Genomic DNA, 22,660 nt, shown 5'->3' with positions numbered 1-22,660 from the left:
AGTGCTGCTCAGTAAAAAAAGTATTCTTTCTCATTTGGAAGAGACCTCTCAGCTTTGCTTTTTTTTAAAGCTACCTTTGAAAGTTTGTCATTAATGGGAAATCTATCCGGTTAAATAAAAGTCAATCACAAGATAGAACTTAAATGCACCATAAACAGGAATTGTACATTATCAGCTCATACATTGCCATTGAGGTGTCTCTCTTGCAGAGATTCCTTAAGCTAGCCTGGGCTTTTTTATACTTTTCTATTTCTTTAGCACTTGCTAGTAAGAGTAGGAAAATCATAGAATCATAGATTAACAGATTGGAAAGGAAAGATCACTTGGTCCAACCTTTCTTGGCAAAAACATGATCAAAACGAGATTCCCCAGCACTCTGTCCAGCTGAATCTTAAAAGTATCCAACACTGGGGATTCCAGCACTTCCTGAGATTATTCTAATGACTGATTCACTCTTTGGAAATGGTATTCTCTGTCTTTTTTGTAGAGAGCTGGAAATTGGTGATAAGGTCTTCCCCAAGCCTTCTTTTCTCAAGGCTGAACAAACCCAGCTCTCACAGCCTTTTCTCACAGACAGACTTCCCAGTCCTGTTGCTCTTATATTAAACCTGGTTTTGTTGATACCTCTGCAGTGATTCTTTAAAAGACCTAAAAATGTTAATTTCTGACAGGCTTCTCTGGATCCTCACCAGCCTGTCCATGCCTTTTTTGTACAGCATGGACCAAAGCTACACAGTATTCCAGGTATGGCCAGTAAAGCCCTGAGTACAGTGGGACAATATCTTCTTTATCTCTGTGATGTTTTCTTGAAAAAACCCAACATCCACTTGGGTAATTTTTTTGCCACAGCAGCACGCCATTCACTTATAATGAGTTTTCCCACCAGGAGCAACCAAGACCCTCTCCAAAGAGCCACTCCCCAGCTTGGGATATTGTGATGGTGTCCACAGGGGTTTTTGGATGAGGGAAGAGATGAGGATCTGATTACATGTTTCAGAAGGCTTGATTTATTATTTTATGATGTATATTACATTAAAACCATACTAAAAGAATAGAAGAAAGGATTTCATCAGAAGGCTGGCTAAGAATAGAATAGCAAAGAATGATAACAAAGATTTGTGGCTTGGCTCTCTGTCCGAGCCAGCTGGGCTGTGATTGGCCATTAATTACAAACATCCAACATGGGCCAATCACAGATGCACCTGTTGCATTCCACAGCAGCAGATAATCAATGTTTGCATTTTGTTCCTGAGGCCTCCCAGCTTCTGAGGAGGAAAAATCCTAAGGAAAGGGGGCCCACTTCCCCACTCAGTTTGGTGCCATCAGCAAACCTTTTCCAGGCTACAGCTTATCCCATCTTTCAGATTGCTTATGGAGACACCAAACAGTGTTGGAGCCAATATTGATCACTTGTGGCAGGTTGCCAGTTTGGAAAGGAGCCATTTGCCACCACCCACTGGGTCCTGCCTGCCAGGATTTCCCCATCCAGTGCATGGACCACTTGTCTAGACCATAACTCATCAGCTTCTCTAGGAGGAGGCTGTGGAAAGCTATATTGGAAGTCTTGGAGAAATTCAAGTGTCAGACAATGTCCATCACTTGTCCCACATCAGCTGAGCAGGTTAATTCATCACAGAAGGCTTGTCAAAGATGATTCACCCCTGGGTGAATTCAAGCTGAGTTTTCCCAAGCATGAGCTTCATCTGACTTGTCCTAGGCCACGGGAGGATTCCCTTTCTCTGGGGATGGATAGATTTCTCTGGAAAAGGACTGACGGACTGTAGTTTCCTTGATCATGCTTTAAGCCCTTCTTGTTCAGGGCAGTGACATTTAGCCTTCCTCCAGTCCTTTGGAGCATCCCCTGATCTCCATGACTTCTCAACCATTATAGAGAGCAGCCAATGACAACAGGCAGCTCTGTTGACACCCTCATTTGGATATTTCCAGGGCCAATTGACTTGTAGGGTTCAATCTCTTATACCATTATTTATACTCTTCCTTCACTGATGATGGATCTGTATTGGCATCAAAATGAAGATTCTTTTGGGAAATGCGTGAGCAAACTTTTGCCTTTCTTTTTTTGCTTTAATAAACTGTCCTTTTTCAAACTACTAGTTGTTTTCCATGGTCTACCCAGGGAAGTGGTGGAGTCACCATCCCTGGATGTGGCACTTGGTGCCACGGTTTAGTTGAGGTGTCAGGGAACAGGTTGGACTCAATTATCTTAAAGGTCTCTGCCAACCTTGTGATTCTGTGATTGTCTTCCCTCCCGTGTTCTTCTGGGAAAGGGAGTCATAGAGAATCTTGATGGGCACTTGGATTTTTTTTTCCCAAGGCTTGTAATGAAAAGCCATTTTGGTGTCTCAGCAATAATATAAGCATGTGGCCCTATTCTGTTTTTCAATATCTGAAATAAGCTTGTATGGACATTAGGGTCATATTTGCCTAAGAGAACTAACCAGTTCACCGCTATATTTCCCTTTGTCAAAAGAAAAAAGGAGAAAGAAAAATTATAACTTTATGCGTTAAACTGTTTAATTCAGAATTCCTTCTGGAAAATGAATCTCATAAAATGTAAGAATTTTACGAATGGTTAAATCTCTCATGTACAGAATAAAGTTTAAGAACCTTAAAATATTTGTGTTTCCATTTGCATATTTTAAAAAAGGCAAGGTAAAATAACATCTGCAGACCTCTGTGATGATTGTTATGGGATCTCCCCTCCAGCCACCTGAATGCTTATTGTAAATCTGGAACACAGCATTCTTTAATACCTCGCATCTTTCACTGTAGCACAGCAATGGAATTATATGTACATAGTATTAATAAATAAAATAACTAATTCCAGTTCAGCTTCTAGCGTGTAACCCAGTGACCCACACTGCAGAAACAGGCAGAAAAAGATTACACGCTTGTTTTTTCTTTCTGAGGTTGGGCTTATCAACATCCCTTCTCACAGGACATTGCTTATGGAAGGAGTGTGGGTAATATTCTTGTTCTACACACTCAAATTCTGCTAATAAGGATTAATGTGGGGCTTAGTCATAGAATTTTAAATATTTACAATGCACCTGTTTACACAGTATCACTTTGAGGTTAAACACCCAGCTTAATACCCGTGTCTACTCTTAATGTCTTTTTACCAGACTATCTCAACAATTAGCAAATAAATGAGAAGAATAATGAATGTAATTTTGCATAAATACCCACTCATAATACAGAGTTTTTCATATCCTTTTTGGTCTTTGTTCCAAGCAAAGGTTATGATATGAGTCAATCCTCTTTGACTGCAAAGCATTGGCTGGTGTCATCCAATCCTTTGAAGAATAATTTTTCAATAGTGAATTATATGTTACAGACAAACCCTAGGCAATATGTGTCTCTATACTGTTATAAAAACATCTAGCTGAGAGGGACCTTCAGAAATGTCTTCCTTCATCAAAGTGGGATCTACTCTACTAGTGTCATTTTTTGACAGAAGTTTGACCAAGCTGATTGCTCAGTATCCAAACTATTTAAAAGTGACTGCAGATGGGGAAGTGAGTAATTTTCTCCGTATCTGGTGCAGGCATGGAGAAGAATACTTACTTTTTTTAAGATCTCTTTGATGGCTAGTTCCAGTTTTCAGCATGGTCCTTCCTGTCTTCATGTTTTCTCTAATTCTGCACAGAAGCTCTCTCTTCTTTCATTAATTAAGGATTGAAAAGAGCTGTGTGAAGGCTGGGGCCCTGTGGGGAAGACATTTAATATTTGCTTCCATTTTGACAGAGTATATTTGGCAAGTCTTCTGGGAGGTACCATCCAACCACTCCTGCGCCCAGTTTATAGCATTCAATCTAGACCATGTTTCCCTAGCTTAAAAGATTGTACTGTGGAATAATGTCATGTTTTAAAGGAAAGATAACATGATGCTTATTGCTTCTCTCTAACCTCATAGATGGATACTGTGCTGCTGAAGGAAATGAGCCAATTTTAACATGATTTGTTCTTGACAAATCTCTGTTGGCTCATCTTGGCTTTGCTTCCCCAGTTTTAAATAATTTATAACCTTTTCGTTTTGCTAAACAGGTCTCCTCATCCTTTTTAAGACTCAAATTAATTATAAATTTGTAAGAAACTTGATAGTCCAACTTCCTTTATTATACCTGACAAAGATTTTCCTTAGTACAAATATAGCACATAATTTGAGGCTCATTGACTCCTACAGGATGTAGACATATTTTGCATTTAGGTTTAGATGATTAAGAAAGTTTATTGTTAAAGTATCTTTCATAAATATCCTAAAATTCATTGTAGTTGTAGCATGGCCAATCTGAAACAGATCAAGTCTGAATACTTGGATTCGTTAATTTGCTATAGGAGAAGAAAAAAAATGCAGGAAAAACATCAGTACAATGTCTGTGCAATGCTATATTGTGCATAGCCATTAAATAAATAGGTATGGTAAGAATGGATCAAAAAACAATTGCAAATTGTCATAAGTTTTATTTACATTAGCTAAGGGGCTTGTGATTTTCTTTTCTCTTTGAGGTCTGAAGCTTCAGATGTGAGTCCAGCTGCTCATTTGCATGGGAAATTACATTTCTCTCTTTTGGCCAAATAAAGTGGAGTGCATTTGATTTATATATTATTTCTAAAAATGCTGAATATTTTAGGTAGAAGGACAGAAAATTATATCCTCTATATGAGTGGAGAGGTGATGGAGTAGGAGAGAATAAAGATTTAATTTCTACTATGCAATGTTATTTTCCACTGCTGCAGGACAGGCCTAAAACTTGTTATTTAAGAGCTCACATTTTATATAGATTAAGCTCAGCAGTTCTTACATTCTCCCTTGGCACTTCTCTGCCATGGAAACTGGAAACTGAGGTCAGTCAGAGCTATAAAGGTTAGAACTGGCCTAGAGTGACACAGCAGTTGTGCAGACTGGGAGAGCACAGGAAGCTGAGCAATCTCATCCATTATGTCCTTGTGAAGTGCCCAGCAGCAACAGGCAAGGTCCACAGTGCACATGGAAAGGAGCTCCATGCACAAATATTGAGTTTTGCTGTAGTTGGAAAACAGGCACTTAGATGGGAAGTCTGAGTACTGAGCTCAGCACTGGCTGCACCACAGACCAGCAGCATCTTGCAAACATAATTTCCTGCAGCACTGTTGTATTTCATGCTATGATGTGTTAGTAATTGAAATAGCTGAGCCTTGAAATTCCAAGACAAAATGCTGAAAATTCTGGAAAAGTCTTTAATATCAAAGTTCAGATATAGATGTGGAGAAAGATATGGGTGGTAAGGAAGGGTTTCCATGGCAAAAATGTTGGAAGAGAAGCAACACTTCTCTGTCATGACTAGACATCACTCTGTAAAGTGAACATCCACTTGAAGACACTTTAAACCCTACAAATAAACTTGCAACCACTAAAATTACAAGGTTAGTAGCTGTACAGACAGAAGTAACTATTAGGGACAAACAACAAATACTACAATAGTCTCTATCAGGAGCTAAAAGTTGACTGCTCCAGTTCAATTTTATGAGCTTTTTTATTCTGGACTGAATTTATACATTCATAATGATGTCATTTTATGTCTACAGTGGGGATTCATATCTGTATGATTTTAAGATACTAAAAAGAAATGTGTCAAACTTCTAAAGTAATCAAGCTAAATCCATCCTCTAGTTATTTCTTTCTGACTTTAGGCATAGAGGAAACTGACCATCAAGAAACAATGTTTTCAGAGGCTGATATTAGTGGGCATCTGAATTTCTTGAAGTCGTAAATAGGCTTGAACTGGATGAATTGAGTAAGGAAACCTAGAAAAACCAAGCTTCTTAGCTTGGTATAAAAGGCACTCAGTAATGTCCCTTTTGCTAAATAGCCCCTTTTAGAGGGAGTACTCTTGACTATTTGCTGAGGAGGACAAGTAGTTTGCCAGATGTGATTAATTGACACTTTGAGGGGGCTAGGTTGACACATATTTAAAAATGGACATCCTATCTAAAGTTTCCCTTGTCCTTAAACTCTGCCCTTAGGATAAGCTGGTGTGCAGAACAGGCAGCTGTGTTGTTTATCTGCATGATATAGATAATCTTACAGATGAAGCCTTTTGTTATGGTCTTTGTAACCAGTATCATATAAGCAGCTTAAGGTTCCTTGTGCCTATATTAAGTCACCACATTGTGGAGAGGTTTGTAACTCTCACCTCATGTCACTACTGCTGTGAGTGACGTCAAGGCTCTTGTACAAATCTGTGGACGCGTCATAAAACTGTATTAAGTTCCTAATTCAGTAACCAGATGTGTGTTAGAAATCACATAACAAGCCATTTTTTATGACCCATGCAGTTACAGCAATTACAGCAGAATCCACTTTAAGTAACAGTAAGTTTCAAGTTATGCAGTTTGGGATCTTATATGTAAACATAACTCTTCCTGTTGCAAACCTCTCTTTCAAACACTCTGAAACAACAGTTTGCACTTAAAAATTTATTTCCATCATGTTCTCCTACCAAAATAATTGCAGATACAGGGGCAGGGTTCTCCTGTGCAGGCACAGGTGAGTGCTCAGCCCCAAGCATTGATCCATTCTCTGATTCAGTGCCCTGTGTAAGAAATCTGTGAGGCCGGGGTTTGCTTTTGCTTTGCTTTGTATGGAAAGAACCAAGATTCCCTAGGCAGGAGAACTTCCTCCAGGTAAGGTAGATAAACACTTGGACATTTTCATAGGAGTGAGGGGTCCTAGAAAGTTTAGACTGAAGGAGACAAGTTATCCATCCAATCCATCCAATCCATCCATCCATCCAATCCATCTAATCCATCCAATCCATCCATCCATCCATCCATCCATCCATCCATCCATCCATCCATCCATCCATCCATCCATCCATCCATCCATCCATCCTCTCCATGTCCAGATTCTGCACTCTCCTTCATGCCTGCTACTCCTTCCTTAGCTCCATGACTTCCTGTTATTTATAGCCTTGTAAGAGATTATAAACCTTTCTTCTGGAAACTTAAAAGTCATACAGTCCTATTGTAAGGGAAATTGAAATAATGTTGTTTTCAAGCTTTCTAGACTTATGATTTCCTTGCTCAGCCACAGGATCTCTTTTGCCTAGTTATTCCTCATATTTGGAATATGGTTTGAAAAAGAGATTTTGACCCAAAATATTTATCAGTGAACTGAACTGTCCTTTTGCTCCACTGTAAGTTATTTTTAGAGCTCCAAACACAAATGATTTGAATACTTTGAATAATTTCCATTTCAAAATTTTTTTTTCTTTCTTTGTAATTTACTTCCTATTAATACACTTGATGTCAGCAGTAATGCAGAGAAAAAAGGCATTCATATTCTCTGCAGCTTTGTCTTTTGTTTTATGAATTATAATACTGAAAGCAAGATGAGAGCAGTGTGTAAAATAGTACTCTGGAAATGCTGCTTCTATGGTTAATGAAAAACCTTCTGAAATGAAATCTGGATAGATTAATTTGGTTGTCAAGTGTACAATAAGATGCACAGGAAGTTTTTGGTGGGTTTTTTTGTCTTTTTAATTATGTAATGATCACAGATTTTGAGTTTGGGCTTTTTATTTCTTTTTTTGGTGGGTCTATGGTTTTGTGGGTTTTTTTTTTTTTCTTTTTTTTCAAATTTGCAGAATGAAACACAGTAAAACAGTTCAAATAGGTCTTTGGTTGCTTCTAGGAATAAATGTATTCTGTGAACTCATGCATAAATGGCAAATTTACACTGAATTTATTGTGTGAACATTTAGTAAACACTCAGAATATCTTTCCTGTTAAAAAAGTACTATATCAAGCTAAGTAGCTTTGCATAGAAAAGGTAGTCAGAATAACTTTTTTTTTTGTGTACCAGCAGGTGCAAATATTGCAGCTGGAGTTGCACTTCAGAGCGGAAAATTGTCTGTCTTTTTGTGGATGAGTGATGTTGCTTATATTATCCCTAGAAAAATCTGCCTTAAAATGAGATTTAGGCATGTGTGTATGTGATGATAAAAGAAGGTGCATGTGAGAAAAACAGAAAGGGAGAGAGAGAAACTGAGACTCAGAAGCCTTAGTTTCCTTGGGTTTATTTGTTAATAAGGTTTGTGGCATGTTTCATGGAATGGAAGACCTTCATTGTTGGGAAGCATTTTATCTTTTCCTGTTCTTACAGCAAGAAACAATTCATCAGCTTTCCTGGGATTTCCAGTATTTAGCAACTCAAAGAGTCAAGAAAAAGTAACTTTTCTGCCACAGCAGAGAACACTGTAAGCAAGTCATGCTTCCAGTCACTTCCAATGGCAAGCAACATTGGAGTGCACAAAGGTGTTAACAGAGCACTTCTCTTCTCTCTGGCACCCCAAAATCAAGTGCAAATCTCTCTCTGGGTTGAAGTTCCAGCTTGCTTCTCGATGCATAATACAGGAGAAAACCTGAGCACATGTGAAAATGTGCAGTGAATATAAATAATGCTGATTTATCTGGGCCTAAACTCCAGGGACATCCATAGGGTGTCCTCTATGGGCAGAGGAGGGTTGTGGTATTTTCTGAGACCCCCATTGAAGGGAGGAAATGATAAATCTGACTCCATGTTCTTAGAAAGCTAATTTATTTTTTTATGATCTATATTATATTAAAGAATACTATACTAAATTATCCTAAAGAATAGAGAAAGGATACTTACAGAAGGCTAAAAGATAAGAATGAAAAACTTGTGACTCTCTCCAGAGCCCTGACACATCTGGACAGTGACTGGTCATTGAGTTAAAACAATTCACATGAAACCAATCAAACAATGACCAGTTGGATAAGCACTCTCCAAGCCACATTCCAAAGCAGCAAAACACAGGAGAAGAAAATGAGATAATTATTGTTTTCATTTTTCTCTGAGGCTTCTCAGCTTCCCAGGAGAACAATCCTGGGCAAGAGGATTTTTCCAGAAAACCTGACGGTGACAAAGGGTAATTTAACAAAGGTGCAAAGAAGCAGCAGGGTGGCACTCAGAGGATATGAAAGTGGATATGGCCTTTCCTCTAGCCCACTGGATTCATAGAAATGTAGACATTAAGAAATGCTGACAGACTTTTTTTCCCTTTTTTGGTTGTTGTTAAGACTACCAACAGCCACAATTTCCCTTTATGTTGTTGTTACTTGTTACATTTTTTTAATTTTTTCCTGCATTTAAAAAGCCTTAATTCATCCACTACATGTTTCTGAGAGGAGGAAAGACAGCAATTGTATTCCCTACCAAATTGATGGTAAAATATAACAACAAATCATGATGTTCTGGGAGCCAATACTGTCAAGAGATTAATTTTACTCTCTGATATCTTAAAACCACTTTTAAAGCTCTTCCTAGAGATGCACTTACAAAAGCAAAACAAATATGAGAAAAACAGTTTCAGACAGCTAGCAGAAGAAGACCTGCCAACAAACCAGGTCCAAAACTAGTCTGGAGTATTCAGTTTGCAGTTAAATCGGTGTCCCCCACATAATTCTGTTGTTTTTAGGTAAGCATATAGGTGTAGGCAGGACTTTAAATCTAGCGAGGCTGCTCTGATACCAGGTCTACAGTCAATATATTTGGAACATTTCCATTGCTATCCAGAATGGCTGGAAATTCTGTGTGATGTTGCCTTTCATCTTGGGCTGTTGTTTGCACATCTGCAGAAACTGTAGGTACATAAAGTGCTTGCATAGTAACAAAATTATTTGTCAGACAGAATAATGTTTGTGTAAAACAGCAGTGTTACTTTTCCCACTTGTGTTATACAGAATTCTCCCATACATTTGGGCATAAGTTTTTTCTGAGGCAAATTTTTCAGTTTCATTTGAGAGTTTGTGACTCTAATGATCTAATAGTCTTGAAACCAATGCTATGCTTTTCATGTTACAATAGTAATTTCATATCACTGATTTTTTTCCATTTTTATACTTTCTAGACTGTAATTTCTTTAGCAATCCTTCCAAAATTTGTGGAAATTAAAGCTGTAAAATAATTTAAAAGTATTGTCAGAATAAGTTACTATAGCAGAAAAGTGAAAGCTGAATGAGGCAGCACTACCAAGATGCTGGTTTTATATTCCACATCCACACACAGCAGACTTGAGGAGTTGTTTCTTCCTCTAAACCCAAATGTTCCTCCTCCTTTTCTATTCTGTTGTATTTTAAAGTCCTCAATGACCATCTTAACAAAATCTGCAGTACTGTTTTAACTTGGAAAAACAGCATCTCTCTACACTCAAAGAGGTGTATTTAGACCACTTGAGTTCTTCAAACTACTGTTTTTAAACATTTTACCAATAGCCTCCTCTCCCCATCAAACAACAAAGTAAATCATGTGTTGTGTTGATAGGGCTGTGTTACAAAAGCAAACATTTTCCTTTATGAAAAAAAAAATAGCATATTTCTGCACATCCTAAAAATGTAGCCAGTGTTATTTAAGTGAGCAGATGGACTAAAAGTGTTTAACAGGAAGGCTATAATTGATCTAGAGAATGGCTTCCTTAGGAATGACAACTGGTACATTGCTGCTTACATTCTCCAGCCATTTGCCATTGTTCTACTCATCCTATCACTCAGTGTCTTTGTAAAAAGTCCCTCTCCAGCTCTCTTGTGTCCCTTCAGGTACTGGAATGAACTTTAAAGTCCTCCCAGAGCCATCTTTTCCCCAGGCTGAACAGGTAAGTGCAAGGTGACAAACACTGCTAATTCTCAGGTGGACTAAAGCCAAGAGATGGATTTCAGTTCATGGTCATTTTACCAGGCTGGCCAAAAGTATGTGGGGGAGGAAGTCTCTTTTATCTTTTTCCTTTTCCTCTTTTTCTCTTTTTTTTTTTTCTTTTCCAGAAATCGACATTCTGCAGGGTTGTTCTAGGATGTGTTGTTGATTTACTTTCAAGTTTGTATGATTTACCAAGGACTAATTCAGAACCTTGAGCATTATTTGAAGTGTAGCATGTCAAGCCAAAAAGAAATGACCAGCAGCACTGTAACTTGGAAGAAATCCCATTTTTTAATAAGTATTAGTCATCATTTTTAAACTCACCAGGAAGATGAAAGCCTTGTTTAGAGTAAAAATGAAAACAAAGGTTAAATAGCACTTGTTCACATTTTTCAGCTCAGCAGGAAACTATTTTCAGTGCACTGCAACAAAATGTGATCGTTTGAATGTAGAAAAGGTAAATTAAAATTATCATGACTTAAAGGATATATTAAAATTATTTATGTTTTATATTGCAGAGCATTGTCAGACAAAATTATAACATTATGAAATTTTATTATTTATTATTTTATTTATTATTCATTATTTATTATTTAATTATTTAATATTCATTATTTTGAATGAAATCGAGCAGTTTTATAAATATATATATTAGAAAGCATGGAAAAATACATGACAGCAGTAGAATGATTATTGTGCTCAAGTCTTTTTAAAAATAAAACAACACGACTTCTGATGTTTCTGACGATAGTCTAGATGTACTAATAGATGAGGATTTTGCTAAATCTGATGGAACTGTAAAGTCTTAATGTCTACCTAATAATTCACTAGAATTTTGAGGCATTAATTATGGTGACATCATCACGTGTCAGCACTTGTCATAGCAATGATCTGCAAATTTAAAAAAAATAAATATTATAAAATAAATATTTTTCCATCTTGAGTAATATAACTGCCATTTTTATGATCTCACTAAATGTTTTCTCTCTCACTTTTAGGGTTTAGTAATAATTCCACCAGACATGTCAGGCAGCCCACCTCACGTCTGCTCGTTTTAATAATCTAAAACTTGTTATCCATTTTTTAAAAATCTAATTTAATGCTGCCCTCTTCATTTTTCTGTGGCATGACTTCATAACTATGTTTATGATGACAGCTTGAGCTTGTGCTTCCTTCCCCTTGACTTTATATGAAAGTCCTTCCCACTGGAGTTTTAGTACATTTGTGGAAATGTTCACATTAAAGCGTTCTCTCTTTCATGGCCATGTGTCTTCAAACATGTTTCCTTCTTTTGCTTTTTATGGTTTCTCTTTTTAAAGAGTTTCCTGTGCCTGTACTGAATGAATGGTATAAAAATATGCACAAATTTGCATAATTGCTGCTAGATGTTTCTCAGGAAGTCGTTACTTTCTTTAAAGCAGCCTGAGGAATATTTTAGGTTGCTGTCACCTCTCCTCTGTTATAAAGAAATAAAATGCATAGAAATAGAAATAGGATTTACCTTTTCTGCTGGCATATGTAACTAACTGCAATGCTTTAGGCTCAGAAGCAAAAGAAAGCAGGTGAAAGAGAGAAATGCAAGGAAGTTATATGATTACTGCCCAAAGGTCATGTTTTGTAGTGGCAATAATATAAGTGGAAAAATGGGACTGTGAAGCAAATATATGTCTTTATGAGATCTGCCCATGTGTACCTCAGAGGTGAAAGAGCACAATGGTGCTGCCATCCATAAGAGACCTGCTTTATTATGACTCAATTTTTTAATTCTTATTGAGCTCTTAATTGGGCATTAAGTTCCTTTAGCCATTTCAGAATTTGCCTAGCTCATTGCCTTGATAAGACCTAGGAGGCCAGACCTGTCCCTTACGTGGCTACACTGAGTTCCAAGAGACCTCAGCAGGGAGAAATTACTTTTTATTAATATAATATTAGTGCTGCATACTGAGAGATCTATGTGTGTTGACATAGCATTCAATTTTAAAAAGATCAGTTTTATATGTAGAAAATTAGGATGTATCTTGAGATTATTCCCTCGTGGGGAATTATTTTTTATAATATTATTTTTTTTTAACTCAACGTTTGCTTTTTGAACCTGGAGTCCTGTTTTTAGCAGGGTGGGTTTGCGCTGCAAACAGAAGCAGTCAGGCTGAGCAGACTCTCTGTAAACAGCCCTGCTAATGGAAGAGCACTCCTAATCAAGCCAGAATCATGGCCACTGTAAACAGTTTAAATAGTTAATGAAATTTACTTAGTAAAATGCAAGCTAGTGCATTTGCATGTGGACTCCATACAGAGAGAGGACTCTCTGTCCACTACCTGGCTTTTAAACCAGCCAGTTAAGGTGCTGGACTTTGCTGTGCATCAGAACAAACCCATCTTGCCTCCTGGTATCTGCATATTGGGATAGACTGCAACACCCTGACTTCCCTTGTTTTGGCGTCCAAGATTTAACTCTGCCTACACCTCCACAGGTGTGCTCTGGCTGCTTCAGCAGGCCCTCTTCTCCTTGCCCTTATGGCATTTTCAACAAGAAGGAAGCAAAAAGAACATTTTGAGAAAATGAGGACACAATTTTCAGAGCAAATGTTTTGCTAACTGCATACTTACGTATTAAAGAAATCAAAATATAACTTATTTGCTAAATTTTTTCAAAACAGCTGAAACAAAGTTGCTTGTAATTTTCAGGATGATTGACATTTTTACATTCATTATTTTTTAACCAAAAAAAAGTAAATTAGTAGTTTGTATAAATCAAAATAAAATTATTAGTTAAATACATACATTATTAGTTAAAAACATAAAATTAGTTAAATAATTCAATCAATAAAGGGCTAAGATAGCACTTGTTTGTATACAAGGCCTTTATAAATTAGTTATGTGCATAATTTGTCTTCCTCGCAGCTGTCTACTAGTGCATTTTTAGTGACAACCTATTTACATTCTTTCTAATTGTATGAGCAAGATCTCAGATAAACATCCCTTATAGGGCAGCTGAATAATTGTTTGACAGCATTTTTGCATCTTTGATGAGACATGAAGAAAAAAATCCACTAACAATGGCACTGCTGCCAGGGCCAGTTATCACTCTGCAAAATCCAAACTTCAATGTTACAAAACTGGGATTATAAAAGCTACACATTTTTATGGATGTATCTATTCTTTCTGTTGCACTTGATAATTTGGTTCATGGATTGTGTAGAAAGCAGTACATGGTTTTAACAAGCAGTCTTAAATGAGCAGATTAACAGGTAGAAGGAAAGGGATCAGGGTTTTATCTAACATCAGCATTGCATGAGAGAGTATCCACTCTGCTGGGAATAATTAGTTTATTTAAACCCTCTTAGATTTAAAAGTGTCATTTTTATTAATTGAGTGCTTAGAATTCTCTTCTTACCTTTTCAGTCCTGTTTTTCATGGTTCTATACAGCAATGGACATAAAAAATTGATTAAAGGCACGTTCCTCTATTTTTTCCAATGTTTTTACTTCTCATACAGTAATGAAAGCATTTCTCTTAAGAAGTCAAAGTATAATAAATATATTTGTACCTGAAATTACCTGAATTCTCAATTGAAATGGTTATTTGTGCTTCATCAAGCAAGCATTCTAAAATTTAAATGGTGCTTATATCTTTTAACAACTTTTAGGCCTTAAGTGATGACAAATCTGCACATGACTACCAGGGGAATTTCCATCATACTGTTATTTAAATATCTTCATTTTGTATACAGTGCATACAGTAGAGTCAATGAGAAAGCCACACTGGCCAGATCAGCCTTTGATGTACTGACAAGCTGTAAAAAAAAAATCAAAGGTAATCCAGAATGCTTAGAAATACCAACAGCCAACTCAACTTTCTGTACAAAATGTGCTGCACGTGATCTGGTCAATAATAACATGTGTAGCAGAAAGCACACTCTCACATGACTAATCCTGTAATTTTTTTGTTATTTGTTCACTAACTTATACATAAATATGTATAAATACACATTTTCATGCAATCATCTATTTGATAACATCATAGAAAAGTTGGGCTGGAAGGGACCTTAAAGAACATTTAGTTCTTTAGTTGCTTTGGGGCCCATTCAGCCTGGTCTTAAAACTCATATTTATCTATATTTAAATGCAGTTTTACTCATAATATGTATATTTTAATTTTTTTTTCCTAAAACTCATATTTATCTATATTTATATGCATTTTTACCCATAATATGCATATTTTAAGTTTCTTTCTCCCCATATGCATTTCAGTTATTCTTTCCCGACTGAGTTTTGCTAGTGTCTATTTGATGTTTTTGAGGGGGTTTCAAAAAGCGACATTTTTGCTAAATCCCATTCTCCATTGATTTTTTCCAAAAGCCACATGTCCTTAGAGTAATCACAGGGGTAAAGCTACCCCTTCAGAGGGGTATTTGCATCACTACTCACTAGTCAGTGCTGTATTTAACATTGTGTAATCACAGCAATTAATTTTGTCTTTATTTTTTTTCCTGTGTTTTGTAACTTCTAGGTTAAAATTAGCCCGTGAGTACCTTCAAAGAGTAGCCATGTAGTACAAAATAACTTTATTTTATTTTATTCAGTTTCTTCCTATGTTTTAGATTGATTATTGAAGCGTGAGTAGCTGTTCATCTGTGTTCTCCTTCAGTTTGAGCATTCAGGAAAAAAAACCCACCACTTCTTTCCATATGCATTTTCAAAGAAGAACTAAAATAAAAAGCAGATTTCTTTGTGAAAGTTCATTTGCTTAGGAATATCCTTAGAAGCCTGTTTAACGAATGAAGCCTTTGTTGTTCCTTCAGTTGTCTGTATGAAGATCTGAAGTTTATTTGTGACTTATTGAAGGTTTGATCTGTCCTAAAAAGGAAACCAGAAAACTTTCAAGCCTGAAATAAAAATTAGATTTGCATTGTTTAAAATTGTGGTGCTAATGTTTTCCTATAGGGGAAACACCTGTTACCAATAGAGTAATAAAAACAATGTTCCAGATCCCACAAAAGTGAATAAAGAGCTCAAAGAACCATTCAGACAGAAAGCCTTCAACAAAATTCAGCAAAGACTATCAATCACACTAGAAAGCCTTGATGAAATGTTTTCATTACTTTTAAACAACAAAAGGTGTCTTCCAGGGGGAAAAAAGAAATCCTTGGGGATATTTCAGCTGATTAATTATACAAATAAATTGTCTCTTTTGTAACAAAGTGGTTACAAACAACATTGCAATGTGCCTCTCAAACTTCAGAAAGTAGGCATTTCAATACTGGTAGGAAAATTTAAATTTCAAAGCATGTTCTTTTTCATTTTTAGTAAATGCCTGTATGTTTAGGAGGAAGAAAGTAATTGAAGGCAAATCTGAGGGAAAGCTATCATAGAGGGTTTTATTCTTCCATTCCAGCTCCTGTTGGTTGGGATCTTATCTTAAAATTCATCCCATTGATCAATGGTGATGATTTCCATAGGAAGACAGCACTCAGGATGAGCACTGTGGTATATTTGAGACCATAATTCCCTGAAATCCACAGAAATCTGTGTGTGCACTCAATGACTATTGTCATTAGTGACAATATGACTCCTCCTAAAGTAAACACAGCGAAATGAAAGATTTCTGCACTGAGAGATGGCATAATAGAAATGGCCAGGGACTAATGAAAGTGATATCCTTTTTTTTTTTTTTTTTTTTTTTTTTTGTAAAGCTTTCAGTAGTGTTGCATATGGGACTTTTTTCATTAAACTCTGAAGACCAAGGGCAACCAATATGATAATTTTCCTGCTTCATGGCATAGCTGATAACTGGCAATTTTATAAACTGATTTCAAATCAAGTCCACAAGTCCACAACTCCTGGTTGAGCTGGAGGATATTGTTTAATAAGATAGCTAATGTAACAGAGAATTGACTGCTTCAACAGAGAAGTTGCTCCAATGTAAGGATTCTTAAATATTTCCACCTGATTTTTTGTATGAATTTACCTGCTATCAGTAGCAAGACACTGCAGTGTCACACTGTTCCAGTATCTGCATCAAAATTCCTTTATTAAAATTATATTTTCTTGCATATACTCAGAATCACTTTTTTTAATGAATGAGCTCATTAATTTTTTTAATTTTCTCACTATAAAACTATAAAATATATTTCCTAGAGTAAATAGCATGTCTGGTAGTTTTTTAGTCCTTTAAAAAAAGTAAGTATACTTACTTTGGGACATGAAAACTGGACATTAGAATGGCTATGTCATTAACCTATAATATTTATTTAACATATATTGTAGCATCATCAACATATAACATATAAAAGAGCTTTGTCTATGCCATTATTCAGTATTCTCCAACTGTTAATCAAAGTATTGTTTTTGAGGTGGCTAGTTAATGAATTTTGGTAGTCTAGATTAATTATTTAAAAGATTGTTTCATATGATTTATCTATAATGTGATGTCTGGTAAACAATATAGAAAAATGGAGCAGGAAATGTCTATAACCCAGTAAAATAATCTTCAATTATGTATTTAATCTGATGAGTTTTGATATGATTTATCATAAACTGAAGTTTAGAATCATTAATTGTGTATATCTCACTGTAATTTTTAGTGTACCTCCATATTTGAATTTTGTGGGACTTGGAACACTTGATTTGTGGATGTTCACGAGATTTCTGTGTTTATTACCATTAACCTCCAGCTACATGATTTCAGCCTTGATACCTCTTAAAATAGGTTCTGTGTGTGCCCTAGTAATATATCTATATCAGTGAAGAACAGTCTCACCTCTTTTTCCAGAAGTTATTTCTCTGTTAGAGCAGAGCATCCTTAGTTCAGTCAACTCTTCTAAATGGATTGTTTTTATTTCACCTCCACCATGAGGTGTGATGTGATTTCCCAGATGGATGTGTCTAACTCCAGTGCATCTGAGGAATCAGCCACATCTGTGCACTACATCTATGTTTATAATAATCACAGGAATGCAGAACTCATGAGGATCTCTTCCATATTCTGACCTGTGTTAAAAAAAAAAAAATGAAGAAAAAAATGTTAGATGCTCTGAAGTTTCTTTTAATGCAAATGGCATATATAAAATATTTCAGTAAGTGTAAAGATAATTTTTTTCTGTTAATTTTCTGTGATCAAAATTATCTGAAAAGGCGTTAAAATATATCAAAATCTGCCACATATCACAGCGATAGAAGATACTGTTTAGTTGACCTGTGAAAATTATGATATTACAAATTGTAGAACAGCAAAAGTGGTTTTATTTTTTCTAGCTAAGGATCTATTGTAGCTTTTCATTTCATTTGATTCTGATTTTTTGGGGCTTTTTTCTGAATTATAGCGTAATTCAGATAGAATGGATAAGCAGCCATTCAGCTACTCAGATCATGATAAATAGGACCAAAAAGTATTACATCTCCATTTTAGAGGAGATATCCTCTTGAAAAATTATGGAAAATTCTTCTGGCATGAGTAATGACAGCCTAAACAATACAGCTGAATGATATTGAAAATTTCTGTAGGTGTCTACTGAATATCTGTGAATGGTAAAAAAAACTGTGCAATAATAATATATGGAGAAAATTTGTATCTTGCTGGATGAGACTTAATAGTTGTGTAAATTCACAGTGTTCATAATCTGTGGAAGCTTCAAATTTTTCACGGTAAAAAATAATTTTCCTTATCACAGATTTTATAATCACAAGCCCCAAATTCTAGAAGACCTGAAAATAAGACAAATTTCCTTTCCTTAAGATACAGCAATGAAACAACTAAAGCTGTTCAGATACCATTTAAGTTTTGAATGTTGGTACTCCATAGGATAAAAACCAAAAGAAAATCCTCACTGGATTAATATTTCCCTTGACAAATGAATTCAAAGCAGCTGTTTTTGAAAAAGGCAGCCCAAGAGATGTAGGTGTGTTATATAGTAGGTGTTACACAGTGCACTCTATCATTTGTTTTGTAAATCTTCTTTGATATTTTATAACCCTTTTATATTACAATATTGTAATTACAACCTGTGAATTATAGATGTAATTATGTTGCAATTACTGTAATGAGGACAGCAATGGCAGTGCAGAACCTGTTGAAGACAACTTGATAAATGCAAGTGAAAAACAAAAGAAACAGAAAAAGAATATAATTTTATGTCAGCAGTGAAACCATAGTAATAGATTGTCTTTTCAAGCTGAAAGAAAGATTTTTTTTCAGCATTTAACAGTCTATAGAAGTAAGCAAATCCAAAAAAAGTGTGACTGGAATGATCCTAAAAACTCATAGGTGCTTTATAAAATATCAGAGTGCTGTGTGAGGCTCAAGACTGGTAATCAGGCTATCAATACATTTTTGGGGTTTTTCACCAATTCTTCTATATGTCTCTATTATTTATTTTTTCTTTTCATCACATGAGAGTTTATTATGTGTTCTGATCCATTGATTATGTTTGCTGCCATCCAAATTCACTGTGAATTCTTTTTGTCTTATTTTACAATTGATGAAAAATGGTTAATTTTTGAGGAGCTGTATTCGTGGCAGCTATGTCCAGGTTGCCAAGGCAAGGTTTATTGAGACCTATTCATCAGAATCCCATGCACGAGGGCTTCAGAATAACTGTGGTAAGTAATTAGTTTATTTTTTTGCACCCTTCTCTATGGATTCTCATGTTGTGTCATGTTGGTGATTTTGCTGCTGGAGATGCCTTCAGGTTTGAAGTGGTTTTCATACAACACTTCAGCTGTCCCCGTCCAAATCTGCTCCTCTCAGAGAGAACAGTCACACCACTGCCAGCCCTGAATTCTTGCCTGTGCTCCTGTCAGCTGATTTAATCCTTCCAGCTCTAAGGAAGATTTCTCATGCCATATGCCTTTATTTGTTGACCAGGGATTTAAACCCCTCAGCTAATCTGAGTCCGTTGTGAGGCTGCAGCCAGGCTGGGAGGGGCTCTCTGCTGGAATAAAACATGATTACATGGGATGGATGAGCTTTCATGGTTCCCTGATCCCCTGTGGCAATGTCACTGCCAAGCTGTGGAGCTCATCCCCGGGGTGATGTGCCTGGGAGTTGTGATTCCCAAACCTTGTCATGCTGGAACAGCTGGACTTCCATGGGAGTGGAGAATCTGTCCTCAGCTTTCTCCCCCAAAATGCACTTCAGGGACCTAATTGCACTTAATGGGAAATACCAGGGGAACGTCAGTCTATAAGGGCTTATCTGTGTACCTGCTTAAGAGTTTGAAGCACAGTTTTGTCATAACTCTGTCCAAATCAAGGTGTTTTCTACTTTCATTTCTCAGAAATAACTCACAGATTTTGATATATTAATCTTCATGTGTTCAGCAGTAACCAGTCTGTTGATTTATGGTATCAAGGCAGACTATTGGCCTGCTTTATTTTTTTTTTTCTCTTTCCCCTGCTATGACAGCCTGGAATGCCATCTGCTGCTGGGATTCTTATCCCTTCAACTAAGTGTGTAATTCAAGTATACAATACAGTATTGTACTTCTGGGGTTTTTTTTAACTGCACAGCTGTTGGGTACAAAAGATAAACTCCAACAGTGTTGTTTTAGGTCTGTTATCTATTAAATATCAATGAAGCCATGCATTGATTAGCACCATTATTAAAGATGAGGTTTTTGTCCAAATAATCAAATAAACAATCTGCAGCATCCCAACCAAGGTGGGGGATTTCATTAGGCTGTTGGGTATATCTAATGGTCTCATTTATCAAACCTTACAGAACAAAGATGTTCATTCACTTGAAATGGTACAGTCCTGTACTTTAAATAGAAATGCTTAGGAAAAAATGCAAAATGATTCATACTAAAGAGGGAAGTAGGAATACTGCAATATAAAGTCTTGAACAAATTAAATAAGCAACGAGTAAAGAATATATTCTATCTTAAGTTGTTGCAATTAACTCTTGAGAGAGATTCTTAGTTGGCTGGAAGATATGAGGAAATCACATGCTCATAATTTGTACTTGAAGGAAACGTTTTAAATGAGAGTGAATTTTGAAAAAAATCCACACACAGATCTTTAGGAACAGGCTAAAAAACCATCAATCAAAAGATCAAATCAAACAACAATTTAAAAAAGCTCTTTATTTTTGCTTGACATGTTCTAGTCACTTTTAACCTGGAAAAGATTTGAAGATTTTCAGTACAATAAGAACCCAGTGGAATCATGTCACCATACACTGTAACACATGGGCATATCTCATGCCTTGTCAGCATATCAGGAGTTAGGCTACAGAAAGAATATCACAATAATTCTCTAAGAGACTGTTAACCATAGAGACCTGCAGATCAATCTCCCCTCCAAAGAAAACTGACTCGCTAGAAGAAGCTGTACCCACGGCAGGGAGAAGAATGGGAGGCATCTGGGAGAGGCAGCTCCCTTAATCAGCACCCATGGTTGGTTTCCAAATTCTTCCATCAGACAATAAAAGCTGGGAGCTGCTGCTTTGCAACACCCAAAACCTTAAAGGGCTGCTTAAGTACTGGCTGTAAAATAATTTTGTAATGCAGAATAATTGAGTATGTTTTCTCTGGAGGTAAGATTAGAAGCAGAAGTATGTCTTGTGCCACATGCTCCAGTCAATGCAATAAAGAATTTTGCTTTGCCTCTGGGGCAAAATACCTGATTTAAAAAAAAAACTTAAAATTTGGCAACTAGAGGCAGTCCCTTCAGCTTGTCTTTCCCTTACATCAGGGGAGCTGTAGCATTCTCCTGAGATGCAGGTTTAAACTCTTTCAGGCTGAAGAAGCCATTGAATCTGTCTTTGGCATGCTGGCACCTGAGCTGCCATTTTAAAAATAGGGCATTTCTACATCTTCCTCCTTCAGATATATTTTTATATGTAAATAACCCATGACTGCTTTCTCTGATGTAATTCACTCCTGACTGTTAAGTAACTCTGAGGTGGCAGGAACATTTCTCCTTTTAGAAAGTAACCACAAGTATTTTCCTTCTTTAACTACACGGAGACAATTCTCAACACAGATGGAAACAAACATTTGCTGCTCAAGAATGAATTCTTAAATGAAAGCATAAAGGCATCAATAGACACCAGCATAAATGGGTTTTGCAGGGTTTTGAGAATTGGACTCCTCAATTCTACCTAAGCTCCTTGTTAGGGATCTTAATCCATATGGGAATCTGAGAGTTTATAGTCCAGTTCTTCAAAAGCATTTTGTCCCCTGTTTTAATGAAAGTACCTTTGAAATCTGCTAATTAGGTTAGGCACTTATCTTTGACTGAATCTTGATGAGATTTTTACACCTATCAGGAGCCTTTAAAGTTTATTCAGAATTCCCATTTCAAAATCTTAAAATGCAGCATCTGAGAGTAAAACCTGATGCAGGTCTGGGAGGTGGTACTGGGACGTTTTTGTACTGTAGCTGAGACAATTCTATTAGAAAATATTTAGAAAATCACGATTATTAATTTCATTATAAAATGCCTGTGAATACTTGAATGTGCAGGTGTGATTGATCTCTTTTTTGCAGTGCTGTGGTGTCCCAGTGCCATGCCATGAGGTAGTGGGGACCTTGTTCCTGATTTAGATGACAAAAGAGTGAAAAATTCCCTTGTGAAGAGGAACAGATCTGTCTTATGAGAGAGTCAGGAACAGTGGCATTAACTATTTGATGCTACGTCTATTTCAATTGTATATATATATATATATATTTCAATTATTTATATAATATAATATAATATAATATAATATAATATAATATAATATAATATAATATAATATAATATAATATAATATAATATAATATAATATAATATAATATAATATAATATAATATTATATTATATTATATTATATTATATTATATTATATTATATTATATATCATAATATATATTATATCATAATATAATATAAATTATACAATATATATTTTATAATAATTATATAATAATATATTATAATTAGATAATGTATAATTATATAT

This window comes from Melospiza georgiana, chromosome 5 (genome assembly GCF_028018845.1).
Source record: "Melospiza georgiana isolate bMelGeo1 chromosome 5, bMelGeo1.pri, whole genome shotgun sequence".
In the NCBI taxonomy this organism is placed as follows: Eukaryota; Metazoa; Chordata; class Aves; order Passeriformes; family Passerellidae; genus Melospiza; species Melospiza georgiana.
Note: the sequence above shows the minus strand (reverse complement) of the source record.